We start from the raw sequence: 19,759 nt of genomic DNA, 5'->3' as shown, positions 1-19,759 counted from the left end.
TTCCCCCTCCTATTCCCTCCCTCTCCCTCCCCCTCCCCTCCCCTCCTTCTCCAATCCTCCCTCTTCCCATCCTCTTCCTCCCCTCCGCGCCACCCTCTTCCTCCTCTGCTTCCTCTATCCAGTGTAGCGTTCCCTGGAAACAGCTCCCCAGCGTCTGGAACCCCGGGGTGGTTCACCCTAAACCCCGAAGAGTCGGATGGGAACCAGATGCTGTGGGTCCTGGCCGACGGCCCACACGGCGAGCCTCACCAGGACACCGTCCCACCAGCCCTCCAGTCATGCATTGGCTTCTAATGACTGTCCTCTTAATGTTTTTAAATTGGTTCCTGACTTTGCAAAGTATGATGCATGGCCTTGTGTCGGGTATGGTGTGTAAATAAACTTGCCTTGCCTTTTTAAGCAAACAATTTGTATACCAACACTATAGGCAGAAAACTAGAACCGGTCTAGATCAGTTCTCAGCGAGAACTTGTTTCTTCTGGGGCAGGATTGGAAGGTCTAGTAGAGGTTAAGGTTGTCTGACTGTCAACTGAAAGGGTGTTGGTTCCACCCCCAAGGCTGGTATACTTATGTAGGGTAAGTTAAACCGTCTCAAAACAAACCATACTTATTCTCCATTTGTATTTCCTTGTACAGATGGTTTAATCCAAAGTTTTAACTCACAGTGAGTTTCAGTTGCATGCCATTAATGAGGTGCTCAAGGAGGCCCACAGGTAGATTGTAGACATTTGGTGATTCAAACCCACAACCTGCTGGCTGGAGAGTCAAAAAGGCTTAACGACGAGACTATCCTGACCCTCCTCCAGCCGGGCGGTGATCCAGCGGTCGACGCGGAGGCGGTGTGTGTTGGTTGGTTGACTCTGCTGGGCAGCTGGGCTGCTAGGCAGGCCACCGGTGAGGAGAGAAAGGCAGGTAGTGTGGTAGGTGGTGTTGGGTGGACGCAGGGCTTCCATCGGCGCACTGCAGTGATCCTCAAAGAGGAAATGGATGGATATCCACTTAGGGTCCCCCACTTCATCTATCATCCTCTTTCTTCACCTCTCCTCCCCTCTTTCTGTCTACACCTCAGTAGCACCCCTGTCCCGCACTGCTCTTTCTCTGCTCGTCACTTCCTCTCTCCTTCCGGGTTCTTCGTCACCTCCAGGGGTGCAGTGTGCGGGGGACGCCCGTTTGTTTTCACTATGGCAGCGCCGTCTGCTCAGTTTGTGTTTACGTTGGATTTTCATTGTGTTTTTGCTTACAGCTATTTTTTACGTATGTAACCCTCGACAAAGTTTTGTATTTATATATAATGTGTTTGTCGTGACTGCAGGCCTAGCCTGTCTGTAAACTGGTGGTAGCATGGCAATGTGAGTGTATGTCTAGACCTTTAGGTAGGCCGATTGTTGTAATATGTGGGATAATGAGGAAGAAGCATTATTATTAAACATGTTGATTATTACAATTGAGATTAGCTACAGTTTCCATATTGGGCAAGTAACAAACTTCAAACTTCTTCTTATCGCGTTTGCGTGTGCGTGTGCAAGCGGATCACAAAACACATTTAAAAGGACAACAACCAATGCTCTGTACAATATCCATCTCTCCTTGGCTCCACTACTGTCTAAACATGTACCTGGCCTCATAACATTCTACTCGCCCTCCAGAGCTCAGACATGTGTGTTGTGCCCGTTGTATTTGTGTGCGTGTGTTTTTTTCCCATTTCACTTTCCACATGCTCTTTCATGAGACCTAAGAGCTTGCCGCAAGAAGAAAATGACTATGGGAACTCGCCAAGGCGTTTTATGGTCAGCACGGCCCGTGTTCGTAAACGCTGGCTGTTGATTGGATGATGGAATCCAAGACCGGCTACTGTGAGGCAAACTTCATGTTTTTCTTCTGCATTTTTTCATCAAGCACAAAGATGATTTAGCCGAGGGTAGCTCATTGTATTGTTTCTGGTATACCTTAATTAATAACATAATGGATTAAAAGGTGTATTGAATTGCGATCTAGGAATTTGGGCATAACAAGCTTACAGCTAGGGATGCTAGAGTTATAACTTCATAAGTGCAGAAGACTGCCACAGTCTAAGACATACAGGGTCCTGTTGCCTTGACTGCTTGAACCCCGGACCAACGGTGAGGACCTTAATGAGGCAATACTGAGTCACAACTAAGTAGGGCAGCTAGCAGGATGCTTAGCACAGTGACCACACTGTTTCAATGAGACATCAATCTAATCCCAGCTGACTTCTATGGTCCAAAACGTGCCAATGCTAGGATAGAAATGGAGCAGCCACTAACTCTGTTAAAGTAGAATATAAGGATGAGGATTAAGTCATTTTCTGCTTTAATAGTTTTATGTAGGCTCTTGCTGTGCTAGCACTGGTCAGGGACATATTTTAGGAACAGGTTACTTTAAATTAATTGAGACATGTCATTAAGAATAGGAAAAGAAAGGATTGCGAACAGACTAAAGGGGTATAGGAGAGATGACAAGAGTGGGCCAAATCAAGCAAAACATAATCCAACGAATAGAAGGAAAATAGGGTAGGTGTAACTGAAATTGTAACTGTGTGTGGGGGAAGCTATTCGAACTAGTGTGGTTTGAGTTTTTTACTCTAAACAGTTGACCTCTTCACCACAGGTTGACTGGGGGGGTTTGTTTCCACCAGCAGTCTGCAGTGGTGTTCATTCAGACGCTTCTGCCAGGATTCTGGCGTTTTCCAAATCTTTTACTCTCTCACTGACCAAATGTTTCTTCCCACCAACCCTCCCCTCACCCCTCACCCCCCCGGGGGAGGGGGCTGGCTTCTTAGGGAGGCCATGTTGTTTACTCACACACACACCCACACAAACACACCCACTGGCACATGCACATGTACACACAAACACACACACTGGCACATGTACACACACACACACACACACACACACACACACACACACACACACACACACACACACACACACACACACACACACACACACACACACACACACACACACACACACACACACACACACACACACACACACACACACACGTCCATGCTCACAGACATTTAATTTAGCCTTATTTTACCTCTGAATTTTCTGATCCACTTATCAGCTGGATCAGTGGTAGGTTAATTCTCCATAAATCTATATCGGCCAACAGCAGGGAAGGAAATACATATGGTGGTAAAACGAAGAAAATAACTGGAGACTATTTTGACCCCATACTGTTTTCGAACTCAAAGCACACAAGACCTTGCCAACCAAAGACCGGGGTCACTTTAAACCGACCCATGGTTGTACTTCCAAGAACAATTTAAAGAGTTTGAAATGCTGCCAGCCTTGGCTTGAAGATTAGGTAGGATAAGGATTCTCAATTGAGTATATTTTGATGGTGCAATCACAATACTTTCCTTCAGAGTAAAAGTGTAGATAGTCCACTTTCCAAACACAGATCCAGAAGCCTGTTTTTGAGAAGTTATTTTGATCGGTTGTACATTTACATTCTATGTCGAAAAGAAATTCAGATACATGAATATTATGCGGAATTACATTAGCACCTTTCTGGCCAGCATGTTGGGAAGCTTGTCTGCTTTGCAGCTTATAACATAACTATATTTTGTTTATAGTAGAACTATATAACAGCTGTTACAGCCCAAAAAAAAAGAAAATAGCGAAAGTATGACTACATTAAGTTATTAAAAATCATTCCTTGGCCCTAAAATGACCAAAATGACTAACTGGTCATTTAATTAATTTAATCCTGGAGTGATGAAAAAAATCTATATCATAAAGCACATGTTGCTTAAAGAGTTGATATTATGCCAGGTGTGTGTGGGATTAACCATTGCAAGCCGTTTGAAAATCTGCCTTTTCCTGCGTTTTAGTGACATCACAAGTGGGAGTGTCCAGGTAGATGCATGCTGGATAGATCAGTCTGCCAGCTTACCCAGTGGAACGTAGCCAATGTTGCTTATCCATCCATCATACAACTAGGTGGACACTCCCACTTGTGATGTCACTAAGACAAGATTATAAAAGGAGACATAGTATACCACCAGGTGAGAGTGTGATTAGCCATTACAAGCTGTTTTGAACATCTGCCTTTTCTGACCTCACAAGTGGGCGTGTCCACCTAGATGTGTGCTGGATAGATCAGTCTACCAGCCTACCCAGTGGACCGTAGCAAACGTTGCTCATCTACTGGCCCACTTGCGATGTCAGAAGAGCCAGATTTTCAAAACAGTTCGTAACGGCTAATCACACTTCCACCTGGTGGTATAATATGTCACCTTTAGAAAGATTTTCAAATGTCTTGTAATGGCTAATGACACTCACACCTGGCGACATAATATCACCCCTTTAACACACACATTTAAAAACTCTGGCCTCATGAGGACATTCTTATATCCTCATAACCTCAACCCTCTTAACCTTAACCCCTTTACCCTCAGAGGTGGAAGGAAAAACTCTGTTCAATCTATTTGTGAAATCACAAATTGAACTCATTTGTGTGCTAGAGACGACCTCAAGCAGTTCGAGAAGACAAGCATCGCCCAGCCTTCAGCGGTCCGGTGACAAGATGTTGGACATTAAACAATGCGTGTCGTCCAACAAATTAGGCTTCCAAGAGGAGTGAAAAAAACAGCTCTTTGACCGCAGGCCTGTCTAGGAACACTTGGCTTGAGGAGATGGCTGACACCATCTGCTTGTGGCTGTTATGGCCGCCTTCACCTCTCACCTCAGAAGGCCCACTCCACCCTGCTGGTGTCCAGATGAAGGGTTTCAGACGTTTCAGAAATGATATCACCCTCACGGGAGAGCTTTTCCCTTGCAGCGTCCAGACACAAGGGACGCCTGGGCTTTGGTGGGGAGATGGTTTTCATTAAGGATAACGTAATATCCCTGGGATCCGCCACTGCGCTCACCATCTTACGTCAGGTGTGACGTGAGTGCGCCTTTATCCTCGCTGTCAGCACATAAGCATGTGCTGCTCTTGTACAGTTGGCGGATATGAAGGAACATGGTTTTGAGTCTGGGAAACTTCCAAAGATGATATCTTCGTCTTTCGTGGAGAATGGAACCTAACCTCCAGTGGGTAGAGTAGAGGTGAATATGATCATTTAATGTATCAACAATCTGCAAGCTTACTAGAGCATGTAAAAAAAAAAGTGGGGGGCTGGTTTCGCGACATTGATCTGAACTTTGACTTGTGTCTTGTGTTGATGAAATCACAGAAATCTTGATGATTAACCGTTCACTATGGAGAGGCAAGAGAGAATCACTTGCATGTCCGACGCAGAACAGATAGAAAGCTTCTGGTGTATTACACAAACAGACACGCACACACATACATGTGCACAACATGCTTCATGATGTTCACCCTTGGATCTGGTTGTCAGTCTGTGATACTCTGTATAAACTTTGTAAACAAATTGTATACACAGAAACAGAGAGAGAGAGGTATCCGGAATGAATAAAACTGTTAAAAATAAATGGAAATGAAATCCATAAAAGCGAATCTATACTATCAGCATGGAAATAATAACTGTCCACACACACACACACACACACACACACACACACACACACACACACACACACACACACACACACAGGCACACGCACACTCACAGAGGACGCAATACATATGAATAGCACCCAATTAAGCACAAGTACAAAAAAACACTTCAAATGCCTTGCCTACTGTAAAATTAACGATAGACATTTGTCCTTTCATTATTTTCCCCATGATCTTCCAATTAACCTGCAGCCCACCCCTCCCACCCCCCCCCACCCCCCCCCACCCCCCCCACCCCCCCCACCCCTCCCAGGCTCCTCCCCACCAGCACTCCACATCTGCTTGGCTTACTGGCAAGCAGCCTCCCACATCCGCCATGGGATCATTTCATTAAACCAGAAACCTGAGAGCGGTGACGGTTGGCACTGCCGGTCAGCGCTGAGCTGCGTTCACACCTATCTAAACACTCGTGGTCGAGTCCCAGGGCCCGCAGATCTGAGGCCCCGTAGCCCAGCGCCCCAGAACCCGGGGGGGGATAGACTCTCACACCCCCGGAGGGCTGGAAAAGTCACAGGAAGTAATGGATTGAATGCTCATAATGCAAACGATGCTTAAAATGATGCCGGTCGCAAGAATACAAAAGACATAGAGAGAATATTATGTAATTCATGATTTATTCACTGGAGGCCCCGACATCTTGGCCCAGTCAGTGGTTTAACCAGATGAAGGTGAACATATGATATAAATTGGTAGAGGAGTGGTTTATGTAACATGATTCTGTTATATAAAGCTTTTTTAATTTATTAATACAAGGTCAAATAGAAATTACGTGTTTCCAATCCATTTCATGTCATCTAATTGTATAAATTTGGTTGTATTATTAAAGGTTCTGTCTTTTGTACCGTTCTTTCGTTCATTCTGTCTTTCATCCACTGGGATCTGAGGATATAAATCAACACAGCAATGAGTGGCGGCCATTTTGGGATTGGTTTATGCTATTTCCCTCGAAGACATTCCAAAATGTCAGCACGGATTTAGTCTAATTCTACTCTGGCACAAAGGGGACTCTCAAACCACCACAAAGGCACAAAATGTAATGAAGCTAGGGCACTGTTCTGTCGAAGAACTAGTGATTTGACAGCCCTCTGTTTAACTCTTCAGTAGATACTGCGATTTTAAAGGTCTATCAATTTATGTGTATTTATTGTATTTGATCATTTATAATATACTGGCCAGTCATGATATGCAAATCTATACATACTTAGAAAGCTGTCTGGGCATGATTTTTTTGCATGCCCAATTATTTGAGTACTATAACCCTCCTGCAGAGTATCATAGAACAAATGTATAGCATACACTCAAGTGACACGTGACACATTAATATTCAAACGTTTGTTCCACCTTTCCATGGAGAAGGTTCAGAATGAGAGAACCGCCCTTGATGGCAGGTGGGCCCGTGTTCAGAACCACTCAGCGCAGGCAGACCGCCCCCACGGCCCTCCAGGCAATCAGGAGAGGGAACTCGACATGAACGCATGTCAGCACATCATAGGTCTGACCTCTTGTAAGACGTTGGTGGAGACGAACGCGTGGCTGGGGCCTACGAGGGCCAGCGGTGGACAGGCGATGGGCAGTGCGCTCACGATTGGCCACGCTGAAGCACCGCTCAACTGTTCCTGAGAGGAGCTCAGGGAATCCCCCAAGACATTGGACAGAAAGGGGAAGTTCATCCAGACTATGGTCGACTGAGAGCCAACACTGTGTGTGTGTGTGTGTGTGTGTGTGTGTGTGTTTTTTTTCTACGTATTCATACGTGTGTGCTCTCCAAATGTATAGTCATCCTTTTTGGTAAATTTTTGGAATATATTTTAACAGTTTATCCGGGGTCGGGTTTATTTTATGTTTCTCTATTAATAACATAACAATCACAGATTTGTGCGTGCGTGCGTGCGTGCGTGCGTGCGTGCGTGCGTGCGTGCGTGCGTGCGTGCGTGCGTGCGTGCGTGCGTGCGTGCGTGCGTGCGTGCGTGCGTGCGTGCGTGCGTGCGTGCGTGCGTGCGTGCGTGCGTGCGTGCGTGCGTGCGTGCGTGCGTGCGTGCGTGCGTGCGTGCGTGCGTGCGTGCGTGCGTGCGTGCGTGCGTGCGTGCGTGCGTGCGTGCGTGCGTGCGTGCGTGCGTGCGTGCGTGCGTGCGTGCGTGCGTGCGTGCGTGCGTGCGTGCGTGCGTGCGTGCGTGCGTGCGTGCGTGCGTGCGTGCGTGCGTGCGTGCGTGCGTGCGTGCGTGCGTGCGTGCGTGCGTGCGTGCGTGCGTGCGTGCGTGCGTGTGTGTGTGTGTGTTAAAATAGTACAGGTGCATGCATGCATGAGGCATGACTTAATATTATTGGCCTGGATGTCATGAACTGGAGCAGCATACACGCGTACATTCCAGGCATCAATCAATCACAGCACGGGAGTAAAGATATCGAGCACAGGAGTGGTCCAGTCCAGACCCAAGACAAGTCAGCACGGATCCAAGTCACAATGTAGCAACAGGCTTCTGCGATGAAGGGATCCAAAATGGCCGCATGCCTCGCTTACTTTTTTGATTTAATCAGGAGTCATACTGGTTTAAAATTCCCCAATACAAATGTCAATCATGAAACTGTATGGAAATAATAAATATGGATACTAGAATGAATCTAAGCATATTATGTTTATATTCAAAAACACTTTCTCACACTTTGTACGATTAAGGGTAACTGCACAGAATTATATTCCATATTTCTGATATATTTTTCTCACACGTGTGGGTTTGGATAAACATTTAATAACTCAAAAATATATTTAAAATAGTAAAATAAATGTAACCTTGGGGAGGGGATTGGAAGGATTTCAAAGGTGGAGAAGACAGAAGAGTGTTCGTAGTCTGTCAACATTTTTACCCACTCGTACTAATTTAAGATTCCCTCATGGCTTACTTTCCAAGCTTTTAATACTCATCTGTGGAGAGGACTAACAGCTGGAAACAGTATTCAGACTTCACATAAAGAACATCCTGCACAGAACAACCAAAGATAGAGGTCTATCTGTCTATCCATCCATCTTTCTCTCGATCTCGGGATTTGTTGGGCGCTTTTTTCCAAGTGCATACTGTGTGCCTAGTGGCCCCAGTGGGAGTTGAACCGCTAACCCTGGCCGTGGTATTACCAGTCAGTATTAACACCGTTGACCACTGAACCTGTGACCACCATTTTGTCTGTTGCCAAACACAGATAGCGTGTTTACTCTGTGTGTCATCGACTAACGCGTGCATTGTTACCCTTTTGTGAATGTGTACAGAAGTTAATGTGAATAGAAGTTCAACTTAAATTGAAAACTCTTTTAGCTTTTCTTCGGCGTGTATCAGCACTTCGTCCGACCTTAAACTGTCACTTTTTTTTACTTTTTCGAGGTTAAGGTTCGTAAATCTAACGTCTAGACGCGGTGGTGGGGCTCCAGCTCTCCCAGGAGCACGCTCTGGATCACCGTATATCACCGTTTGGTTACTTTCAACTCAAGGACTTTTAGAGCCATTTGAAATCTGAAATTTTACACGGTACGGACGCGGAAATAAACTGCGCCGTTGACAGCAGCATGGAATCCTCAATAGAAACAACACTCGCCAAAACTAGTTCCAAACCTGGGGTGGTGATGTCATCGCACTCACAATTGCGGTGTCACATCACTTTATGTCTCCTTTGTCTAACCCCTAATAAAGGCCAGAGAACTGAGAGAGGAGAGAGAGGAGACGGGGGGAGAGGGCCAAGGCAGTGAGGCGGAGAGGCCCAGAAACAGAGTTGGGAGAGACAGAGGAGTGTTGTCATCGCAGCACACGCAGAGAGCAGAGACGGTCAACTGCGGACATGCTTCTCCATCCCTAACTCAGTCTAAGGTGCGAAGCCCTGGTGTGACGTCGACAGGTTGGCGGTGGATACCGCACTCAATGGCCCACCGTAAGGGAGCAGACTACTGACCTGCTCTACTTTCTCCTTCCTCTCCTCTCCTACTTCTTCTCCTTTACAGAGACGGGGCGCCGTAAATCAAGTGCTGCTCGGTGTACCTCCGGGCTCACGGCTTGACCGCAGCGCAGCAGCCGAGCGTGATGGGAAAACCAGGGAGAGATCTCAATCTAGTGGATGAGAGAGACGGAGAGAGTGGGAGGAAGAAAGAAAAAGACAGAAATGACAAAAACAAAGATTTGTATTGCCTTTATGGCAAGTATGACACAACTAAAGCGAGAACGAGAGGAAGAAAGTCAGGCAGAAAAAGAGAGTGAGTGAATGACAGAGAGAGGAGATAAAGCAGATCTAAATCATTGAACTGTTAAAGGTGAGGGATCCACAGAGAGGAGAGATGCATATGGAGGAACCTGCAGCAAAGACAATATAAACAGACTCCATGTTTCAACTGTGTCCCTCCACTGCCTTTAAGTTTAAATCACAAGAAGAAACAATAAGAGCATGCTCAAGATAAACTAGAGGCAAGCCAGCATGTAACAAACGTAAAACAAATCAACCGAACTCCACATGCTTTGCTGGCATGATCTAAAAAACAACACTGTCAAAGGAGACTGATATTGTGCTGAGAGTCATTTCAAACAAACTCTGTGCCACAACCAATTCTGGTTCTAGTAAAAGTAGGACAATTTCCCTACTAGGAATGCATTGAATAAGATATTGTTGGGGTACAACCATCTAGACCGGCAAAAACCCAGGCAGATTAGCAGCATCCTGGCAACCTTTCAGAATACGCTGAGCCGGCACAGAGCAAGGCCTAAGCAATCACCTAGAATGTGCTAATTAGTAATTTGTTTAAGGTCCTAATTTCTAATATAGTTCATCAAAAACCTAAATGTGCATGTGCAAATGCCTAGTCTATGTGTGTGTGTTTTGTTGTGTGTGTGTGTGTGTGTGTGTGTGTGTGTGTGTGTGTGTGTGTGTGTGTGTGTGTGTGTGTGTGTGTGTGTGCATACGTATGCGTGAGCCTGCATGAGAGTGTGCAAATCTAATTTACCGCACTGCATAACACTGCATAAAAATCGGAAAAATATATGGCTCTGGTCTAGACATTCAATTTGGACTTGTCCAATCGCGGTGGTTCTCCGGATGATTGATGGTGCAGCCAGCCTCAGGAACCCCCTTGCCGTATCGAGTATCATCACACGGACAGAAGCCCGCACAGGACAGCCTTCCAGCAGGCCACCTAATACCCACCTCCCTCTGAGTGAACATAGTTCTGGTTTGAGGGTGGGGTGAGCGCACTCCAACACAGAGCCGTGGTTAAAGAGAAGTCTTCAGGCCGTGTACAGAGGCCCAGCAGCGCCAGGTGTGGTCTGATGTTGCTCCTTATTACCCTGGGATGGCTGGTTATAATGCCTGGCCTGGTGAACTAGAGTGGAGACAGAGCCAGGGGAGTGGATAGGATATTCTTCTGTCTATGGTAATGGTCAAACCCCTTCCAGCTCCTTATTGATCTGTCTCTGTATTCACTGTCTAACCCCTACCTGCTCCTCGATGAGCTGTCTCTGTATTCACCGTCTAACCCCTACCTTCTCGTCAATGTCCTGTCATGCAGGATTGAATGAGAGTACTGTACTTAGTTTGTGTAGTTAAGGTAAAAGCAAGGTATTGTAAAAAATCGAGTTGTGTGTCGCTCTAGAATATCAACATGATGGAACTACCCGCCTCCTTCATCCTCCTTCTCCTTCTCCCCCTCTGCACTCCTCTCTATCAACTCCTACTGCCACTCCTCTCTCCTCCTTATCTTATCTTCTCTTCCTCTCCTCCCGTCTCACTTCCTCTCCTCCTTCTGCCCAACTCCTCATTCCTGCTCTGTCTTGCATTCATTTTCAGAGCCTGCAAAGACTGGACAAAGACACACACATTCAGACCCACGTGCACGCACGCACGCACGCACACACACATGCACACACACACACACACACACGCACGCGCACGCACACACACACACACACACACACACACACACACACACACACACACACACACACACACACACACACACACACACACACACACACACGCACACACACACACACACACACACACACACAAAGACCCCCCATACTAGAGGAAGCCGTTTTTGAGATGAGGGTAATTATAGTTGTAATAAGGCCTGGGGGACAGGCTGCAGAGAGGTGAGAACACACACAGCAATGTCTCCACCAGGTGCACGTGCTGTGTGTTTGTGTGTGTGTGAGTTTAGGTGTAAGAGAGAGAGACTGCTTGCGTATACATGTGGCATGACATGAAAATGCCACGTCGTTCACACCTGTGCCCCCATTTACTGTTCTGCATGTCTATCTATATACATTTGTGCATTGTATTTGTGAATGTGTATGTGTGCATGTGTGTGGGTGTGGGTGTTTATTTTTCACATTGAGGGTAGGACTCATGGCCAATGCACAGTACTCTATTGCCGCTTTTCCACCGCACATGTAGCTCGACTCGACTCGACTCGACTCGACACGGTAGCAGCACGGGTCGTTTTCCACCGCAAATAGTACCTCCTGGACGTGGGCGGGGTCGGCTGCGCGAAAGGGCCGTGACGTATTTTTGTACGCGACGCAAACAACACCTACGCAACCCACACATGGACAGAACCCACATAACAACAATGGAGGACATCGATAACATTACTATTATTAGCTGGCATGTTGAAGAAGTTGAAGAAGTGGAATATGTTGGCTGCATGTTACCAGCATGGTTGCTATGTCGCTCTCGTGACTTCGTCACACTCTCTGGCCAATCAGTGGCCGGCCGTCTGCCGATGGCACCTTTTAGCATCGGCTCAGCTCGCTTGGAACCTAGAGCGAGGCGGTACCAAAAAAAGCAGCCACTTCAGGTACCAGATACCATGTTTTCGCGGTGGAAACGCAAAAAATGCGAGCTGAGTCGAGTCGAGTCGGGTCGAGCTGGTACCATGCAGTGGAAAAGCGGCATATGACAACAATGGATTCATACTGATCTTTGATCACTTTTTAGCCAGCTTAAGGCCTCCAACTAGGGCTGGGCGATATGGGCCAAAATGAATATCTCGATATTTTTTTACTATATCTCGATACACGATATATATCTCGATATATTTTGAATCTCCTCTAGAGCACATCATAAATGCTCGATTCAACCATGTCTGGCATAATGTTACGTCAGTAATAATTCTAGTATTACTGAAACATAAGTCTGCATGTAGATTACATGAAACAACATATTGTTTAAACTCATCAGTGCTTTCTATTGGAACAATTTAGAACTTGCACATAAGAAAAGGAAAATCACAGCAAGTTAGATTTACCAACACAGCATTTATTCAAACCGTTAATTATTTATTAACAGTTTGAATAATAATTATTATATATACACTGCCAGACGAAGGATCCAGTGCTATTCTTTTTCGAAACCAAATCCTCAGTTTCCATCCTTTTTTCTCTTTCTGGCTGTTCTCACTCACCAGCCGGAGGTACACGCACCTACAGCAGCGCGCCTTCCAGACTACGTCACACACGCGCGTCCATGAGAATCTCGTGGACTCGCAATGGGCGGGGGGAGTGAGTTTAGAGAGCCACCGGAAATAGCGAGAGAAGGGAACGCTGTGCGTTAAACAAACCCCGAGAAGCCCAATCCCTATGAGAGCTCCCCACGCTACGGCCATCAGGAGGCGCACAGAGCTTTTATCCGTGATATTATATAACCAATTATATTATATTATATTATATATTATTATATATAGAGCTCCGGGAGTCGCAAACGGCAACAATCACTTTCTCCTCCGTGCTGCAGTTCACCCCGGACTGCACTGCACCGAGTTTGACGGTTGAACGCTGGTTGGCTGTTACGTTACACATGTCACTCAGTGGCCACGCTGTTGAACGCTGATTGGCAGATACGCGTCTCTACGTTCACTTTGTATGAGATCTTGTCGCCCCGTCGCGTGAAAGCACAACGAGTATGCCGGCGGCGGCAAAAAGAAACATTGCGTCCCAATTTATATTCGATGTTCGCGATATGGGCATTTTATACATCCCCTGGAGAACATCTCGCGATACATCGCATATATTCGATATATCGCCCAGCCCTACCTCCAACCACTGTAAACTAGGGATCGACCGATATATCGGTCGGCCGATATTATCGGCCGATATTCACGGTTTTTACGTGTATCGGTATCGGCCGATACGCGGCTGATTTTCGCCGATTTTATATATTTTTATTTTCACTTGTTCTACCTCACCAGTTTTTAATATTTGTTAAATATTGTTCATCTACTTGTTCTTACTTGTTCTACTTCACCTGTTTTTACTATTTGTTACATATTGTTTTTTATATTGAAGTTCAATAAATGTTCCATTAAAAAAATAAAATAAAAAAAAATAAAAAATCGGCTCAAGAAAATCGGTATCGGCGTATCGGCGTATCGGCTAAGGCTGAGGAAAAAATATCGGTATCGTATCGGCCCTAAAAAATCGGTATCGGTCGATCCCTACTGTAAACCACCTGTAGGTCGTAGGTGGAACAACATGGTGGTCACCTCCGACTGCTGCTTGGTTTACATATTAGAGGTTGACATGTGGTCGCCGTCGGCCCCGGTGGGATGCTGCCCACTGCCATGCTCTCTCTCTAAGTACTTCCCCAGAAAGAGTGGTGGGATGACCTCACAACTCAAGCTCTGTCTAGTAGTTTGACCCTCATCTCTGCCTCCTGGTAGAATGTTGAAGAATGTAGGTAGGCAACAACAGCATTGAGACACTCACGTAATGGAGTTTATATACTGCACAATGAACACTAAAATGTCATTTGTAGCAAATTTGTTTTAATGTTTTAACATGAATATTAGGAGACAGCCAATAATGGCCAACCTGGTCTCACAGGAATCCGTGAAATGACTACGGACGAATAACTCGAAATCCGTGGACACATCACGGAAACACGCCGATTTCTGGCTCACACACGGATCCCCGTTTCAACGAGCGAGTCGACCACGGGGGCTTAACTCAAAACCCGGGGTGGTCTCACTAAAACACTTAAATTGTCCTTGTTGTGTCCACGGAAGTTGCTCCAATGCAAGTAAATGACAATGATATTCCGTGGCACACACACAGATTCCCGTTTCAATCTGTGTGTGTGCTCCCGTTTCAATCTGTGTGTGTGCCACATTTGACCACAGCGGGGGCTTAACTCAAAATCCGTGGTGGTCTGACGGAATCACTTCAATTGTCCGTGATGTGGCCACGGAATTTGCTCCAATACAAGTAAATGACACTGTTATTCCGTGGCTCACACACGGATATCGGCGTGTTTCCGTGATGTGGCCACGGATTTCGAGTTAAGCGTCCGACCGTAGTCATTTCACGGATTCCTGTGAGACCATGTTGCAACTGGCACATCGAGGGCTTGGTTGTCGTCTGGACTTCTTAACAGCGTATCTCATTTCTGAGAGTGATTACATGCACGTTCAAGTTCAGTTGGCTCACTTCTACAAAGGCCAGTGCAGGGATGAATGGGGCAGACACAGAGGCCTCTACCACACGGCCCTCTTCCTGACCTAAATGGAATTATAGGTATATTACTTAAACCCTTCTCCTCACACTCACCCTCTCTCTCTCCCCCTCCCTTCCTCCCTTTCCCCCCACCAAAGCTCCACTGTTGCTAGCTTCTGTTTAAACTCCACCAGACTTCTTTGCTGCCTAAACAAACAAACAGTAGAAGGCAAAATTCCAGGTCTGTAAGTCATTTCCAATGCATACGTTGAAAGGCAAGAGACAGGTCACACTGCTGGTTTTGGATAAATAGACTGAGGAGGCAGGTGGCCTCTACAAGCTTCGACAAGAGTACCTAGCGAATGTTTTTCTTGGTCAACACAACACAACGTGTAGCAAAATGGAAAGCAAACCTTAAATAGGCAGCAGAGGAGACCTAAAAGATGAGTAACGGTCAAACGCCATCAGACAAGCCCGCACGGAATATCGCAGACACTGAACAGGACTCCAAAAATATGAAAACACAACTATACGTAGTAAAAATTACGTCATATCATAAAGCAAAAGAATGACATCTGTCCAAAGTTTATGCTAGGTCGAAAGAGCGTGTGATGGCTTTATCAGGTGGAGATGGAGAGAAGGAGGAATCCGACAACGAAATCCGTAGTCAGGGTCCAACACAAAACTAAATGTGTTACAACAAACGACCAGTACTAACATACGTGATTGTTTCACCCACATCAATCACATTAGTTCCATCTCCTCCTCTTCATCAATAAACAAATCCGTCAGGCTGGGTTCTGTGAATCACCCGTTCCAAGGACATCTTCTGAAACTCGCAGTATTTTGCAAACACATCTGTGTCTGAGCACTGAATGCCAGTGTGAGGATCTCCTGTCCTCTCCCGACCCCATTGTGCATTAAACGGCACCAGACGGATGCCAAAAACCGTCCAGAAGCCTAGTATCTGGAGTAAACCGCAGGATATAGTCGAAGGAATATTATGGTTGGAGTTAGGATGACACTATATTAGGTCATGTGTAGATGACAAGGAGAGGGATCGGATGGCTGCGGTTAAGCAGTTCTGGCGATAGACTTCTCCCGCTAGGGCTGCTGCTCAGTGCGGAAAGAAACAGGGATTTAGGCATTTAGTACCAGCCTTCTGTGAAACATAATGCAGACTACTTTGAGCAGTCGTCCTTCTCCGTCTAAGACACAACTAAAATCTACTAAGACACCATAACCTGTAAACTCACCCAGGAAACCTTATAACCCTCATGAGAATCCAACAGGATCCCTAATGTTCGGCTCAGAAAAAATCGCAAAATAACGACAAATACGCAGTTATACAATGACCAAAAGTCCATTGAAATATGTTGCCCACATTTCTGGCCATGAAATATGATAACGGGAGGCTCAAGCTAGTATTTTACATTCCGCAGCCTACGTGAGCTCCGGACGCTTTTCAGGAAACGGTCTAACTCTGCTGTGTGTCTGACTCTGTGACCCTGCCCGCCTGTTGGGTTGAATTAACCCAGCGGCAACTCGGGGCAGAACAGCAACGTGTGGGCAACCGGCCCATGTGTGTTTGTTTCTGTGTGTGTGTGTGTGTGTGTGTGTGTGTGTGTGTGTGTGTGTGTGTGTGTGTGTGTGTGTGTGTGTGTGTGTGTGTGTGCGTGTGCATGTGTGCCAATGGCCTGGATTGAGCCTTTTAGCAGGGCTGTCACCATATGGGAAGCATTAGACCCCGTCTGACTCAGCAGAATGCGCAAAGAGTGTAACAGAGAAGGGGCGAGAAAGGGGCAAGAGAGAAAGAGCGAGGGTAGAGGGAGAGAGCGAGAGAGGGGTCATGCTTTTGTGGCTGCGAGCGGCTTTGCAGCAATGATTGAGCTCCCACACACACACACACACACACACACTAATCTCTGCGATTAGTGTGTGTGTGGGAGCGTGCATGTGGCTGTATGTTTGGGCAGGTGACTGCTTGCGCGTGAGCATGCAGGGTGTTTCCTCTGCCACCTCCAGCTCCCTCAGCTCAGGGGCCTTTTGAGCCCAGCGGCAGACGCCCCCGGGGAGAGCAGAAGCCCCCCCCCCCCCCCCCCCACACACACACACACACACACACACACACACACACACACACACACACACACACACACACACACACACACACACACACACACACACACACACACACACACACACACACACACACACACACACACACACAGGATCCCGGCCAACGCAGTGCAACCTCTCGCCCCCCCAGTCGTGGCTTCCAGCTGAGGTGTGGTGGTCGCATTTCACACACCGTAAAACCCCGGGAGCAGGGACACAGCCTCCTCTGTCCGGGCGCAGTCTAAACACACCGGGCCCCCGACTGGAGGAGAAACGGGCCCCTGCGAGAGAGGGCCCCAGAAAGACACAACACGGGAACCAAACAAGTGCTTACGTAAAAAAAAAAAGGATGAAAAAGAGTAAATCTTTCCAGTATTGCGAGGACGTTTGCAGCATTAACTGTGTGCCAGCAATGAACACTGTCCAGGCCTGCAGTTCGAGCGTTGAACAGGTGACCTTTTGCAAAATATCAGTCTTGTTAGTCGGGTTTCCTGGTAGGGGGGTACATTTGTGTGTCGGAAAAATACAGCCAAATAAATGATAACCCTAAGAGGTTCTCCGGGTGGTGTTGATAGCTGTGATCATGTTTCTTGGGCTACAGCTGCATGCCGTTAGTCTGCGGCCTTGCTGTTAGAAACAAAACTACTGAACTGTTTGCACTGTTGCCCGGTCACTAATCTACTGTTGTTGTTTTCGTGCTGTAAGCCCTCCACGACAGTTGCGTGCATCTGCATGCATCATGTCTAAGCAATGGTTTATTATTACGACATACGACGCATACCGCCTCGCCTGTTGACACTAACTCAATCAATCAATCAATCGCCATGACGCCGCTGGAACCAACACTCGTAAACATGTCAACCCACATGTGCTTGATAACGCGGGATCCAACACACAGTGCCTGCATTGTTCAGTCACTGTGTGCATTTAAGCAATATAATCCTTTAATCAAGCGCCCCAAGGGGGATAGTGGGGGGTGTAGGGACTAGTAGGGGTAACCGACCAGTGTGGTTATTCATCATAAGAACACCCCCCCCCCCCGCCTACACACACACACACACACACACACACACACACACACACACACACAATGGACAAGATTGGGCTCAATAACCCATCAGCTAGTACTCATCTAATGGGAGGAGGAGGAGGAAGAGGAAGAGAGGAGGGGTGTGTGGAGGTTGCAGGAGAGTGGGGAAGAGACAAGAGGAGGTGGCAATGGCGCCAGGGATTTATTTCACGGGGGGGGGGGGGGGGGGGGGGGGACAAGATGAGAAGAGGCAGATAGATTGAAAGAAGAGATAGACTAGAGGAAGAGAGGGGGAGAAAGAAAACAAAGAGAAAGGAAATGAAACGAGGGTACGAGAGCGTGGAGCGTGGGGGAGGCGAGGGGGAGGTTGGGGAGAGGAGGATGGAAACAGGAAGAAGTGAGAGAGGGATAGAAAGGGAGAGAGAGGGAGCAGGAGAGGAGGGGACGGGCTTGGCCGTGTTTGGGGGAGGCCTCCTATTTGACATAAAAAGCAGAGAGGAGTTGTAGGAGTTGCAGTCCGTCGTCCAGACAGCCAGAGATCCTCCGTTCTGCTCCTCCTCCTCCTCCCCCCCCCTCCTCCGTCTGCTCACCACCGCTCCCCTCTCTGCTCCTCCGTCGCCGTCCCTCCCACATCGGGACTCCCAGCACGCAGCAGTGAGTAGACCTTTCACACTTTACCGCCCCAGGCCACCCCACAGCATGATGTAGCAGAGTGTGTGAGGAGAGAAGGATGGATGAATGCACGCATGAAACTATCAAGTTCTGAAAAACCAGAGTCGTAATGTTGTGAAAATAAATACATGTCGAGATATATTTAGCTTATGCCACAGGATGTATTGAAATGCAATCAATATCATAATCCTAATCCTAGTTATTGAGATGCGTTTAATAATTGAATGTACGAACAATGTGCTGTTTGTGCAGACATCGCTTTATAATATGCTCCTTCGTAAGAAGAAGAGAGCGATTGGCTAATTTCAATTGACGATGAAAATCGATTGTTTATTATTTTTTGCCAGGTATGACATCACAGCTGACGCTGATTGTAACTGAGTTATTTTACTGCTGACAAAAAACCCGCTGCAAAAGCATGACATAACATTTATGTGCATGCCCATACATACTCTATAGAAAGAAATACATTAGGGTCAATCATGTTTCCTATCTTCAGTTGCAGTGTGGATATCACCTTGTCTCTCATCTGGAGCGTAAAAGTACCTGCTTGACAGTATCATTAGTTGCAGGTGGCACCCTATACTTCCCTGCTCTCTGCAAATAATCTCAATCTCCTAACCTCTACCTACTCCTGAAATCTTCATTTGCTTTCACTTAGTCCCATGCTGTGATCGTTGAACAGTTGAAAGGTTGTTAAATGTGAGTGCTGGCCAGACTGCAGTCCAACTTGTTAAACTCTACACTGATGCTGGAGACAGATGCTTTCTGCGCACACCCTCGCTCTCTCTCTCTCTCGTAGCAGCCCACTCCGAGGCGTGGACTCCACAGCTGACTAGCAGAGGCCGTCACAAACGACTGAAAAACAAAATCTTTTCACGTCAGATAAAACCAAAGTTTGATGGTGTAAGAGCGTGCTGTAACT

Source organism: Gadus macrocephalus, chromosome 10, assembly GCF_031168955.1.
Source record: "Gadus macrocephalus chromosome 10, ASM3116895v1".
Lineage (NCBI taxonomy): Eukaryota > Metazoa > Chordata > Actinopteri > Gadiformes > Gadidae > Gadus > Gadus macrocephalus.
This window is presented reverse-complemented; position numbering follows the sequence as displayed.